Source organism: Dama dama, chromosome 4, assembly GCF_033118175.1.
Source record: "Dama dama isolate Ldn47 chromosome 4, ASM3311817v1, whole genome shotgun sequence".
Lineage (NCBI taxonomy): Eukaryota > Metazoa > Chordata > Mammalia > Artiodactyla > Cervidae > Dama > Dama dama.
Genome location: NC_083684.1, coordinates 32,886,728 through 32,902,489, shown reverse-complemented (window position 1 = coordinate 32,902,489; position 15,762 = coordinate 32,886,728).

Here is a 15,762-nt window from a genome sequence, read left to right as displayed (position 1 = left end):
AATGGAGAGACCGTTCCAAAGCAGAACATAAAGGATGTTGTGACCCTATTCGCTGATGCAGAGCTGAAGTTTAAGTAACTGTGTAAACAAATGGACATATCCCTCAATTCAAAATGTAAAATGATTTATTCTTCAATAGACCTTTTGTTGATTGTCTAAAACCCTGAGTTGGGGACTTTCCTGTGGGTCCAGGAGCTAAGATTCTGCACTCCCCAGTGGGAATTTGTTGTATGACTCAGGGAACTCAACCAGAGTTCTGTGAAACTCAAAGGGGTCGGATAGGGTAGGAGATGGGAGGGAGGTTCTAGTGGGAGTGGGCATATGTATACCTATGGCCGATGCATGTTGATGTATGGCAGAAACCAACACACTATTGTAAAGCAATTATCCTTCAATTAAAAATAAACAATAGAAAAAAAAAAAAAAAAAAGATTCTGCAATCCCAAAGCAGGGATCTTGGGTTAGATAGATCCCTGGTCAAGGGACTAGACCCTGCATGATGCAACTAAGGATCTCTTGTGCCGCAGCTAAGACCCATAAATAAATAAATAAATAATTTTTTTTAAAAAAAAGCTGATTTGAAGAAAATATTTCTCTTAGTTTCAGGCAAATAACCAATCAGGGTGGACCCCAATGGACAATAAAAACCAAAGTTCCAATATGTTCTATGTGTGAAAAATTGACACAGGTAGGTATTTGAGTAGCCATAAGGGGCAAACAATGGTACACTGCAGTTTCTCCATTTTCTTTCTATCCTGTAGTAAATTTTATCTGTTATTAGAATGCGTTCATATGCAAACTACACTCATCTGTTACTTCAATCAGGCTGGCCTAAGCCACTACTAAATCCATAATTCCTAAGTCTTGATGTTCAGTAACTATATTTGCCTTTTAGTATGTTTCACTTGCTCTTAGCATGGTCTTGTACAAGAGAATAATATTTCTAACTTGATTTTGGAAACTCAATATACTGTGCACAGACAGTAACTAAGTTATAGAACAGCCTACTTACTCAGTTTCAGTACAAAAGTCTACAGGGAGTCAATCCTGATCACTATCCTTATATGTTGCGGCGATTCTCACCGGGGGGATGGGAGGGAGAACTAGTGGGGGTATGAAGAAATTAGGATTTATCCTTTAACAGTTCCAGTAAAGTACTTTTTTAATTTAAATCTATTTCTTCCTTGTCATTCTATCTTAATGCAATACAGTTTAACCATAGTAGCAATAAGTTCCGTTTATTAAAAATAAACTTTTTGCCACAGTTTGTTTGTACAGTTTTATTTCATAGTATATGGTTTATTAAATTTAAAAGTATCAGGTGTTTATATTTCTTTTATTTGTAAGATTTTTATAAAAGTAAGTCTACAAAATAAAAAATAGACTATCAAATATATGTTGGGTTATGTCACTACTGTCATTGTTATATAATTTTAATACAATGGAAGATGTGTTAATACATTCAATCCAGAACCTTTTAAGCCAAAAAGATGCTGCCAATTCAGAAACAAAGATAAATGCTGATTTGTATTATGCAGCTTTGAGGCCAAAGCTAATGGGGCTTAAAAGCCATCAGTGTTGTATAGAGAAGCAAGGATTTGCATTTCTTGGAGCATTTGTGACAAGACTGCCAATATTTTGACCTCCTATGGATTAATCCCATCAAATTTATCATTGAAAACCTTTTTTCCTAATAGTAGAAAAATTCACAAACCACAGAATTTTAAAAATTAAGATGCATCTGTCTTGTTTCTTCTTCTGAAAATAAAACAAATAAATAAATAAAAAGAAATAGAAGGAAAAACAAAACCAAAGTTCTAAAACAAAGCCACACAGCATTGCTGTTTTCTTTCTTTCCTGTGAAACAGCTTCTCTCTATTGAGGTTGCTTTGCGAAAAGAAAAGTATGAATTAGGGGCCAATAAATTGTGTGTTTTCCAACTCAGTTCCTCCACCTTTGCAGTGGGAATTTCCCCTGATAGCTAATGCCTTCTATAGGTCATAATTCTTGCTTTTCCACCCACGTACACTTTTACATAAAACAAGAAAGTCTGCCACTGCATGCACTTCAGAGCAGTCAAAATGTGGTACTGTGGAAGTTATTCTGTAGTTTTCTAACTTTCCTTTATCTCTTCTCTGCCAAATCATAAAGTACACATGTTCTGAATTGTTGATCTATCACAAGCTCTGTCTGAGGCAATGTGGGTGGAAGGGGTTGACCTTACTTTGCATATTCACTTGGTGATCATTAGTGACATAATGCAGAGGAAATCTCATACAATTTCTTGCCTGAACAAATGCCTTTAAGAAATGCTTTGGGGACATATAACAAGGAGATCATTGTTTTCATATCCATTTCCTGGAGATTTCTTCCATCACGTGCTTAAGATGCTTCTAGCAATGCTAACTGCACAAGGTTGAAATATACTGGTTGATGGACTAAAATACAGCACATTTGTGAAAGGGTAGCTTTTCACTTCAGTGGACAAAAATACAATTTAAACATCTTAGAACTGTGGTTTTCAGTAAAATCAGTACCAAATGGGGTGTGTGAAAATGTAACTGAACCACTTGCATCTTTTTTATTGAAAAGTAACTTGAACGCCAAGCTTTAGGAAGATTACATTTTACTGTTCTCTAGATGTGAGTTAGAATGAACAGTGACTGCTGTTATTATGGCAAATAATAAACATTAGTCTTTGAGAATGTAGAAATAGGCACAAACCAAAGCAATGGTAACCAGGAGTAGAGTTTATCTCATCTTACTATGTATAATTTCCTGCAAGTTTGAAATTCCCTTATTTTGAATAATGACAGGGACAATGATGGTAGAAAGTGCTAGCGAGTAGTAGTAACTACACAGGCATTATACAAAAAGCTGTATGTGCACTATCTTATTCAATGATCACTTTATGAAATAAGAGAGATATTGATATAATGCTAAGAGATATAAGAAAGAGAAGTAAGGGATATTGTCCAGAGATCCAGGACTTTATTCTGGATTCAACAACTGAGCATGGCTCACAGTCATTTTGGTTTGGGGAGGAGACATGCATTTTCAGCTTTATGTGAGATAGTCATAATATAAATATGTTAAATAGAAGTATTACAGTTATGAGAATTCTGCCAGTTGCTCAGTTACGTCTATTTCAATTATGCATTCCAGAACTGGAGGAACAACATCATAATGGGTTCAAAGAACCACTGAATCTACAAGATAGATCTAAACTAACACTCCATTGATCACCTGACCTCCACAAGGACCAACTCCAACTGATGAACCAAACAATGTGCTAGGTCTCTTGGAATTAGTGTCAGTTTAGAGCCTGCATCCATTAATCCCTGAGGAATCTGATTATTTCCATTTCCCTAATGCCTGACAAAATCCAAGTAGAGGAAGACTGGGGGTTACACTAACAGTGTGCCTTTTTGGCAGCATAGCAGGGTCCTTTCTGCAGGGAACCCAGCCTCTCCTCCATTCAGGGGATACTGGGTTTGTTAACTTGTTCAACTTGGGGAATTGATGGAGGGGCCGTGACATGGTTTTGATGATTCAAGTTAGAATTTAGTTCATTTGACCTCGGATACTTCTCTTTAGACAGTTCAAGTGAGAATTTAGTAGAGTGCACATCTATTTCTTTTCTAGAGACACAATGATAAACTAGCTGATGCCATAGGTCTCTGCTGATTACTGTTTTGATTCTGCTGCCCACCGTGGTAACCACCCGCACCGTGTCCTTGATGATTGCGTGCTGACTCTTGGCCCCTGCCACCTTGGAATCTGATTATCCCTATTGCATTTAAGGATCCTAGTTTAGTAACTGTGGTTCCCACTATAATTCTGACCTACAGAGAAGAGTAACCACATAACTCCGCAGCAACACTGGGCTCCCCTCAAAAATTTCTCTCTCACAATCATGGTAAAAGGCATGTCCTTTGAAACCTCCCAGGGTGGGTGAGCAGGTCTGATATGATAGTATTTAATAATATTGCTTCCCAGGTGGCTCAGATGATTAAGAAACCACTGGCAATGCAAGAAGACCCAGGTTCAATCCCCGGGTTGAAAAGATTACCTGGAGAAGGGAATGGCTACCAACACCAGTATTCTTGCCTGGAGAATTCTATGGATTCTCTCACAGTGGTGAATTCTCTCACAGTAGTAGTGAAAGGTATGTCGTCTGGACCCTCCCAAGGTGGGGGAGCAGGTCTGACATGATAAATCCACCCTAACATTCCAATCTCACTAAGATTTTGGATCCCTTCCTCTCCAGAATACCAGGGCATGCATGCATGTGTCCTAAGTCGATTCAGTCATGTCCTATTCTTTGCAAGTCTATGGACTGTAGCCCACCAGGCTCCTCATTCAAGGGATTCTCCAGGCAAGAATACTGGAGTGGGTTGCCATGTCTTCCTCCAGGGGATCTTCCCAACCTAAGGATCATGTCTCCTACATTGGCAGGCGGGTTCTTTATATAGCCCAACTAGGGCCACCTGGGAATCGCTTTATACCAGGGCAGTTCTGGCATTTCAATTTCATTCAGTGTCAGCCAGCTTTTGATCCACCTTTCAGCCAAACAACCAAACAAATGTTAGGATTCTTCCTCACCCCTTGAGCTACATCAAATCTAGAATTTCTGCTTCGTGGGACCCACACCAAAAATGTCAGTCTGACTTCACATTTTGTTCCTTAAACATCATCCTCAGTTCAGTTCAATCAGTTCAGTCACTCAGTCGTGTCTGACTCTTTGGGACCACATGGACTGCAGCACACCAGGCCTCCCGGAGTTTTCTCAAACTCATGTCCATCGAGTGGTGATGCCATCCAACCATCTCATCCTCTGTCATCCCCTTCTCCTCCTGCCTTCAATATTTCCCAGCATCAGAGTCTTTTCCAAGGAGTCAGTTCTTTGCATCAGGTGGTCAAATTATTGGAGTTTCAGCTTTAGCATTAGTCCTTCCAGTGAATATTCAGAACTGATTTTCTTTAGGATGGACTGATTTGATTTCCTTCCAGTCCAAGGGACTCTCAAGAGTCTTCTCCAACACCACAGTTCAAAAGCATCAATTCTTTGGTGCTCAGCATTCTTTATGGTCCAGCTATCATATCCATAAATGACAACTGGAAAAACCATAGCTTTGACTAGATGGACCTTTTTTGGAAAAATAATATCTCTGCTTTTTAATATGCTATCTAGGTTGGTCATAGCTTTTCTTCCAAGGAGTAAGCATCTTTTAATTTTATGGCTGCAGTCACCAACTGCAGTGACTTTGGAGCCCAAAAAATAAAGTCTCTCACTGTTTCCATCATTTCCCCATCTATTTCCCATGAAGTGATGGGACCAGATGCCATGATCTTAGTCTTCTGACTGTTGAGTTTTAAGCCAACTTTTTCACTCTCCTCTTTCACTTTCATCAAGAGGATCTTTAGTTCTTCTCTTTCTGCCATAAGGTTGGTATCATCCGCATATCTGAGGTTATTGATATTTCTCCTGGCAATCTTGATTCTAGCTTGTGTTCTATCCATGCATTTTGCATGGTGTACTCTGCATATGTTAAATAAGCAGGGTGACAATATATAGCCCTGACGTACTTCTTTCTCAATTTGGAGCCAGTCTGTTGTTCCATGTCTAGTTCTAACTGTTGCTTCTTGACCTGCATACAGATTTCTCAGGAGGCAGATCAGATGGTCTGGTATTCCCATCTCTTGAAGAATTTTCCAGTTTGCTGTGATCCACACAGTCAAAGGTTTGACGTAATCAATAAAGCAGAAGTAGATGTTCTTCTGGCACTCTCTTGCTTTTTTGATGATCCAACAGATGTTGGCATTTTGATCTCTGGTTCCTCTGTCTTTTCTAAATCCACCTTGAACATTTGGAAGTTCTTGGTTCACATACTGTTGAAGCCTTGCTTGGAGAATTTTGAGCATTACTTTGCTAGTGTGTGAATTAAGTGCAACTGTGCAGTAGTTTGAACGATCTTTGCATTGCCTTTCTTTGGGATTGGAATGAAAACTGACCTTTTCCAATCCAATGTCCTTAATATTCATCTCCCATGATTGAATATTCATGAGACCCATATTCCTCATATTTGTGCATGAAAAGAAATTTCTTTGTACATGTTAGTGTACATATACATGCTGATCAGTGAAGAAATGAAATATAGTCATAGTATTGTTTTTTTAGAGTCCTCTTTGTTTTGTGATGATTCTTAATACTTTGTATTCTTATATCCTTTCAAGATTAAAATACTAGGAACAATTCTATCTGACAGGTTTAATTTCTATGAGTACCCAACTCCCTGTGTGTGAATGTGGGGTTTAAATAATTTCTATTTAACTAATATTACCTTTAATATTATCTTAAATATTAAATATAACTACAATATTATCTTTAAAACTAATATTATCTGTTTCATAATTATTTATCCTCTGCTTTATAAACAGTTGAAACTTTTTCTTTTGTTAATTGCTATTCTAATACTTAAATTAATTCATAAAAATAAAAAGTACAAATAGCCAATTGAATATGAAAACCCTAAATAATTCTCAACTTTACTATCAAACATGTAAATACCTATGAATAAATATAGATACCATTTTTCCTTCAAATTATACACAAGAACACACAGAATAACAAAGACAGTGTAGCGAAGGGAGAACTTTCATACAACAATGATTGAAAATAATAAATACAAAATTCTCAGCAGAAAGATGGCTCTTTAGTCCTTGTTTTACTTTGATATTTCTGTAAATATATTATTAAATGACAATCTTTGCAAATCTATGGATAATATCCAAAAATTAGGAAAGAGTAAAAAAGTCAAGTAAATCCATGTGGTGTACTACTGCTGCTGCTGCTGCTAAGTCACTTCAGTCGTGTCCGACTCTGTGCGACCCCATAGACGTCAGCCCACCAGGCTCCCCCGTCCCTGGGATTCTCCAGGCAAGAACACTGGAGTGGGTTGCCATGTCCTTCTCCAATGCAGGAAAGTGAAAAGTGAAAGTGAAGTCTCTCAGTCGTGTCTTCATGACCCCATGGACTGCAGCCTACCAGGCTCCTCCGTCCATCAGATTTTCCAGACAAGGGTACTGGAGTGGGTTGCCATTGCCTTCTCCGGGTGCACTATAATGCTTCAAATATAAAAGCATCAGTTGCTCAGTCATATCCAACTCTTTGCGACCCCATAGACTGTAACCTGCCAGGCTCCTCTGTCCATGGGATTCTCCTGGCAAGAATACTGGAGTGGGTAGCCATATCTTTCTCCAGGGGATCTTCCCAACCCAGGGATCGAACCCAGGTCTCCTGCATTGCGGACAGATTCTTTTATCATCTGAGCCACGGAGCCCATTTTAAAGTATCTATAAGGAAATGTACAAATCCTCATGTACAAAAATAACATAGTTCATGCAGTTTTCTGAAGAAAATATATTAATATGCATGAAAATTCTGGATGATATATATCAACATATTAATAACTGCTGCTTCTAGGAACTGAAAATATTAGTAGGTTTCTTTTTCTTTTTAAAAAACTCCATAGTTTTTAGTCTTAGTGTTTAGCAGTTGGCATATATTGGAAACAAAGAACCAAAAGAGTCCTTATATTGGAAACTGCTGTTAGTTATCTTAAGTTTCAGAATTTTTATCCTAAACTTTCCTTTTAAAATTTTCTATATATTTGAATTAGACATGCAAATTATCCACGTTTCAGCTTAAGTTCCACAAAAAAGCAAAGCTTTCATACAGGTAGTTTAATTTTGGAAATCACCTCAAGGAACAGGATTTAGGAAATTGAAAGAGGAAAATAGGAAAGAAGAAAAACAACTTCAGAAGTATGATATGGATCTGTTCACCAATGTATGCACAACAAGGACACACACACAAAAGAGGGCCTCTGGGAGTAAGTAGAATGCACCTCAGATCTCCCCTGGGTGTAAAGAAGAGAGTATGTGGGACTTCTCAGGGGACGCTAGTGGTGAAGATCCTGCCTGCCAATGTAGGAGATGTGAGAGATGCAGTTAGATCCATGAGTTGGGAAGATCCCTTGGAAGAGAGCATGGCAATCCACGAGTCAGACATGACTGGAGGGATGCACACACACACCTTTGTGCACCAGCACCTCGTCAAGAGTTGTCTCACACAGAGTTTGTTAACTCTTTGCGGTCCCATAGACTGTAACACAATAGGCTTTTCTGTCCTGGGATTTCCCAGGAAAGAATACTGGAGTAGGTTGCCATTTCCTTTTCTAGAGGATTTTCCTGACCCAGGGATTGAACCCACATCTTCAGCTTGGCACATAGATTCTTTATTTCCAGGTTTGGATATGCAACAGATTTATCATGAGTAGCTATTTGCTAGAGCAACATCTAGAGTCAAAAAGGTGGACCAAGATCACATAAGGAGGAACATGAGATCATTTTCAAAGATCTCTCTGCTCTATTGCTATTAGTAGCTGTGTGAATTTAGACCTACTAAATTATATCTGTTTTTGAGATTTGAACACTAACATCAGCTGGTTATTTTACGTTATCTTGTATGTGTGGGCTGCTGTGAATCGAAACTTTTATCTGGTTCTATTGAAGAACTGAACGATGCTTTACAAGCATTTCCTTATGATGTTAATTAGCATATACTTCAAGAGGACAGATGATAATGATTAAAGATCTCCTTGCAGTGAAACATGGTTCCTTCAACGCCTTGGGAAAGAACAAGTCTGCCTCTATTAGACAGGTTCAACAGGGCACGATGGTCAAAGAAAACTGACATACAGCAATGAGAGCGAAGAGAACCTTCCCACTAACCATCAACCATATAAACCCTCCAATCAATGTTAATCAGATGCCACAAGCAGATGCTCTTAAAGGATCACCAGTGCTCCACAACAGTGCAAAGAAGAAAAAAAAACAACTCAGAAAGATCATCTGGATCTCATCTGTAAGTATACAGTTTGAGCATCTACACATACACACAAAAGAACATGACCCAAGAATCACTTTCCTGGTAGCTTTTTCTCAGGAAATAATACAAAATAAAGCTTTAAATATAACATCAGGTTGGCAATAACTTCAAAGTTCAAGGTAGGGGATTTAATTATTCTTCCATATGATAAAATTTTAAGCAAACATTAAAATTATGATTTCCAAAATAATCTATCATAGAAACTGTGCTATCTGTTTACATGAAAAGAAACTATAAAATGGCATATATGATACTATTTCAAATACATGTAATAAGGGAAAATATATGAGGGAAAATTATGAGAAAGAAAATGAATAATTGAAATCAATAACAGGGTTGATAGAGGGTGCAGTTTTTTAGTTTTTGCTTTAATATTTTACCATTATACATTTTTATAGGCAGTATAGAATAGCTGTTAAGAACATGGGATGTAAAATCAACTATCTGAATTAGAATTATTTTTTATCAATTCACTAGATATATGAACTTAGTTAGGCATATTGATTTCTCTGAGCTTCAATTAGTTCTTCTGTAAAGTAAAAATAATTAAACTATCTTACACATAAGGTAACGAGAGCACTGAATGAGTTAATACAAGATAAATGCTTGGCACAGTGCCTAACCCATAATAAGTGCTAAGTGAACATCATCTATTTTTATTATATTGGGAAGATGAATTCATTGTAATTGTTTCCATGAACACCTGAGTCAAGCATAGAAATTATAGTGGTAATTTCCAAAGACTATTGCATCATAGCTTTCTTTCCTTAAAATTCCACTTTGAAGCAGAAATGTATGTATTCTGGTAAAAATGCTAATTAATGCCTCTTGTTAATGACTAGAAGTAATAAAAATGTTGAGATTTTAGCTAGAATGGAAACATAATGTCAGTATTTGAGATGACTTAACCTTCCCTAATCTGAGTCCAAATTTGTAAATTTGCACTGCAACTATTCCTAGCTATAGATTTTGATCTGATGAACCAAAAATATTCATGTTGCTGTTGGCTTAGCTATTTTAGTAAAGGAATATTGTGACCCTTTTGTAGGTAAACACGGCAAGATGAGATAGGACAAGAGTCTTGCCTCCAGGGATGTTGGCTATTTTAAGTCGTTGTTCAGTGTATTTTCTTCTTCTAGGCAGAACATGTGCCAGATGTGGACAGCAGAGTAACCACCGAGGGAAGCAGGATCTCACTTAGGTGCCAAATTCAGAAAAGTGCATGTTCCCTGCTGGCTCAGAGAGTAAAGAATCTACTTAAAATGCCAGGGACCCGGGTTTGACCCTTGAGTCAGGAAGGTCTCCTGGAGAAGGGAATGCCTACCCTCTCCAGTGCTCTTGCCTGGCAAGTCCATGGACAGAGGAGTTGGTATGCTCCAGGCCATGGGGTCACAAAGAGGCAGACACAACTCTGAGCAACTGATAATTTCATTTTTTGAAATAGCTTCCTCTGAGCCACTTTCAGGGTTCCTCTGACTTACTTTCCCTAACATTTCATCCTTAAGTTGATTGAAAAATAGGGTGATGGTAGTGGGCACACTAAACCCACTGGATCTGAATGCCACAGACTAGTTCCCTAAAGTAAGGCTCTGAGGAGCTCTCCTGGATGGTAGGAAGCAGGCTGACACCCACTGTGCTGAGATTTCATTATGGGTACTCCATGAAAAGCAAAAGGACTTTCTCAAGGCATGGAGACTTTCCTTCTCATTTCTTGACAGAAAAAAAAAAAAAATGCATTCTCTCTCTCTCCTTTTGTTGGTGGCTCAATTTTGTGCTACCTTCACCCCAAATTCATTTATCTTTGGTTGACTGAATAACAAAAAAGATCTGAGTCTTACTTGGATATACCATATGAAAAATAAAAGCATCACAAATACAGGCTCTAGAATACCTGATTTGGTTCATCGTGACATTTAAGTACTTACTGGCTCAGAGTTTGCCAAGTTTATCAAACTTCCCTTAGCCTCAGTGTGAGCATCTGCAAAGTGGTGAATCATGTTTACCAAGAGGCTGTTGTGTGGATTCAATGAGAAAATACAGGGACTTCCCTGGAGGTCTAGTGGTTAGGACTCCATGCTTCTATTGCAGGGGATATGAGTTCAGATCCTGGGCAAGGAACTAAGGTCCCATACACTGAGCAGTGTGGCCAAAAAAAAATGAGATAATATAAATAATAAATTGGTATGCCTATGTTATATGCATTGCTAAGTAAATTAATATTATTTCTTTATATTTTTATTGATTATTTATACCAGTGAGTGCTGAAAAAGTATGGGCCATTCTATTCAGCTCATAAATAAAATGAATTAAATAGTAACAGCAAAATAACTTGTAGATGAAAGTCATAAACAGTCTATTTGCGGTATTATGATAAGAGGGAAATGAAGAAAGCTAGCTTGCTAGGAAGCACTGCTTTCATATAAATCCCAGGGGAACGTAATCTATCTACCAAAAAATGGACTCTTACTCATTAGGAAAAAAGATAAATTGAGGGCAGATCTCACACTAAGTGTTCTTGCCACAATAAAAATTTTTTAAAATTAAGAAGTCATACTAAATAGCTGCCAAAGCAATAAAATTTGGTCCCAAAGTCAAGCATCTGTAAAAAATTTCCCTTTCTTACACTATTCATATCAGCTTGCCATCAAATTAAATATAGTACTTATGTTTAAAATTTTTTAATCAGATGTTATAGGTTACATGTACACAGATTTATTGCAAAATGTTTACATATAGCTGTAGTGAAGCTCTCTGTTTTGCCTAATATTTTAAAATATTCTTTAAGTTTCTTCAACAGTCTGGCCAATGAATGGTAATTTTATGAGTCTTTTCAAAAAGCAACTTTTTCTGATGATGCTCTCTCTGTTGTTTTGATTATTTTTCAGTATACAGCAATATTCTTTTTTTTTTTTAATTTTTTTTATTAGTTGGAGGCTAATTACTTCACAACATTTCAGTGGGTTTTGTCATACATTGATATGAATCAGCCATGGATTTACACGTCTTCCCCATCCCAATCCCCGCTCCCACCTCCCTCTCCACCCGATTCCTCTCGAAACATCCCACCCTCGCCTTCTCCCACAGAGTTCAAAAGTCTGTTCTGTATTTCTGTGTCTCTTTTTCTGTTTTGCATATAGGGTTATCGTTACCATCTTTCTAAATTCTATATATATGTGTTAGTATGCTGTAATGTTCTTTGTCTTTCTGGCTTACTTCACTCTGTATAAGGGGCTCCAGCTTCATCCATCTCATTAGGACTGGTTCAAATGAATTCTTTTTAATGGCTGAGTAATATTCCATGGTGTATATGTACCACAGCTTCCTTATCCATTCATCTGCTGATGGGCATCTAGGTTGCTTCCATGTCCTGGCCCTCAGATTGGGAGAAAATAATAGCAAATGAAGAAACAGACAAAGGATTAATCTCAAAAATATACAAGCAACTCCTGCAGCTCAATCCCAGAAAAATAAATGACCCAATCAAAAAATGGGCCAAAGAACTAAACAGACATTTCTCCAAAGAAGACATACAGATGGCTAACAAACACATGAAAAGATGCTCAACATCACTCATTATCAGAGAAATGCAAATCAAAACCACAATGAGGTACCATTACACGCCAGTCAGGATGGCTGCTATCCAAAAGTCTACAAGCAATAAATGCTGGAGAGGGTGTGGAGAAAAGGGAACCCTCTTACACTGTTGGTGGGAATGCAAACTAGTACAGCCGCTATGGAAAACAGTGTGGAGATTTCTTAAAAAACTGGAAATAGAACTGCCATATGACCCAGCAATCCCACTTCTGGGCATACACACTGAGGAAACCAGATCTGAAAGAGACACGTGCACCCCAATGTTCATTGCAGCACTGTTTATAATAGCAATATTCTTAACTTTAAGATTTCTTTGGCATGTTTAGTTTACTTCATAGCTCCTATTATAATTCTCTGAGTTGGCAATATTATAAAAGAAGAAAGTTTGCAAATTAGAAAGCTGAATATTTGAGTCTACATAACTTTATCCTGAGAATTACCTTTCACTGTTTTGTTTTGTTTTTTTTCCTTTTTTTCTTTTTCACTGTTCCGGGAAACACAATGGACAATTGGCACATCTACAATACAGCTCATCTAATAAGTCTAGGTCAGAGACATCTCTTGTTCAAGAAGTTCTTGGACTCACAGTGACCCTTACAAAAAGGATTAAAGAGCATCAGAATAAAGAGATTGTTAGTAGTATATGACCCAAGCAAGTGTTACTGTAGTTGATGACAATAAAATTTTTTTTAACCACATGAATGTTCTCTTCTTTTCTAAACCCTTAGAATATTAAGAGTACATGAAAAAGTCCAGAGCATTTTGGAAATAGCCAAAAAGTAGTATTTTAGGTTGCTTTCATCCAGGACTTAAAATACAAGGATCAAATGATCAACATACAGATTTTACAACCTTTTTGATCTGCCCCCATATGCTAAATACTACCCAACCCCTTAAGTCGATCATAGTATATATCATATGTACTACTGTGTTTGGGCTTCCCAAGTGGTGCTAGTAGTAAATAATCTGCTCCCCAATGCAGGAGATGCAAGAGATGCAGGTTTAATCCCTGGGTCAGGAAGGTCTCCTGGAGGAGGGCATGGCAACCCTCTCCAGTTTTCTTGCCTGGGAAATCCCATGGACAAAGGAGCCTGGCGGGCTACAGCCCATGGAGTCATAAAGAGTCAGACACGACTGAGCACATACACACTGTTTTCAGTTCTTAGTGACCTTGTTTGACTCAAAAAAAGCTTATGGTCAAGTGTGAGTATCTGTATACATGCTTTATATAAATTATCATTTTTTAATTTATTGAATTATAAATTTAATGACTGGTGCTAAGTAAACTGGGACTGTGCTTTCATTAACCTGGACATTTAGAAGCGTCACCTGAGATAAAAATCCTGTCAAGCAAAATATCTAAAACAGCTGTTGTTGTAACTGGTATTTTGAAACTTCACAGTTTCTAGCCAACTGAAACATATATTACAATATTTCCAGGCAAAATGTACAAAAGACGAACATATATTGGTACACACTAATAAAACCCACTACTATTGAATGAGATATTCCTCTCCCAGCTTTGTGCCATTTACATATTTGCTAATGAGGCTTCCTAAATCATTATCCATACTACTGATTATACTATAATGAAGACAGAGTGTCTATTACTTGCTTGGTGTGTGTCATCCACACTTTAGGAAGTTTTTCAGTATTCATCGGTTTTCAGAATTCATCATGTATTTTTGAATAATTGCAATTACTGGTCCAGAGAATATGGTGAATTTAGTCTTTCTTTTATTAAATTTCATATTTCCCTGAGTACATTCTAGTTTCTATATTAAATGTTTGTTTCATATTAACTTTCCATTGAATGAATGAATTCCAACACATTCACCACACAGGTGTGTGTTATTGAATGCCCCTTGAATTTTCAACTATTTTCACAGTTTGGAGCTGTGGAAGGACAAAGTTGCCCCCAGTAGAGAGTTCCAAGGGACTATGCATGTTTTTATTCTAGAATTTCTTTTTAACAATAATAGTATATACTTAGTTTGCAATTGGCTCATGTCAACTGTGTAGGTGTTACTACAAAGATTCTGTCAAGTCAAAGGTTTATCTACATTTTATTTGAGTAAAATGTATCATATGGATATAAATGGAAGTTTTATTCACCATGATATCTTATTTACACACAGGCCAAATATCACTGTACACAATCATTGATTATAAATGCTTTGATACTTTCAAGTAGTAGATGAAATTTAGAGGTTCAAATTATCCACAAATTTGAAAGACAAAGTAATCATGGACATGTAACTTAACTTCAATTTGTACATCTATAAAATGGGTTAGTAATAATTTACTTACAATAAAAAGTCATCTTGCATTTCATGGAGACAAAATTTTAATAAGACTAGAAATGAGGTAAGTTGTAAAGTTTAAATATTTTTTTAAAACATTATTCTAAATCAAGAGTTGGAAGTTTTTCCTTATAAAGAGTCAAAAATAAATATTTTAGGTTTTCTAGGCCAAATATGTACATTTTTTTAATCCTATGAAAATGTTAAAACTATTCTTAACTTCCAGGTAGTTCGATTTAGCCTGGGAATGTGTTTTGCTGACCATTGTGCATGTGTGTGCGCGTGTGTGTGTGTTTGTGTAGACACTAAGTTGAGTCCGACTCTTTGTGACCTCATGAGACTATAGCCCACCAGGCTCCTCTGTCCATGGGATTTCCCAGGCAAGAGTACTGGAGTAGGTTGCCATTTCCTGCTCCAGGGGATCTTCTCAACCCAGGGATTGCACCCACATCTCTTGGGTCTCCTATTTGGCAGACGGGTTCTTTACCACTGCAGAAAGCTCCACTGACCACTGTGTTCTAGATTAATCCCTCTGTGCATTGCTTTTTCATCAAACCATATTATTCTGAGTTCTTTAAATATTAAGCAACACACAGTTGTATTGTATAATTTCTATGCTAAAATATTTATACATAAAGTCTTTGTGATGTGCAACTTTTCTATAACCAGAGAAAAAAGAACAACCAAGACTAGAGGGTGTTTTTCTTAAGAATGTCTATTTACACGAAAAAAAAAAAAAATGATGCAAAACCAACAGAGCCAACTGTCTATAGCTTGCTCTTAAGAAAGAAAAAATTGGTCCTAAGGGAATCAACAGATTGAACATTCAAAGTGAGATCTGAATATAAAAAACCTTCAGCAGAACTTCTCTTTCCTGCTGTGTTTTTGTTTGTTTTGCCTTTTGAAGAATAC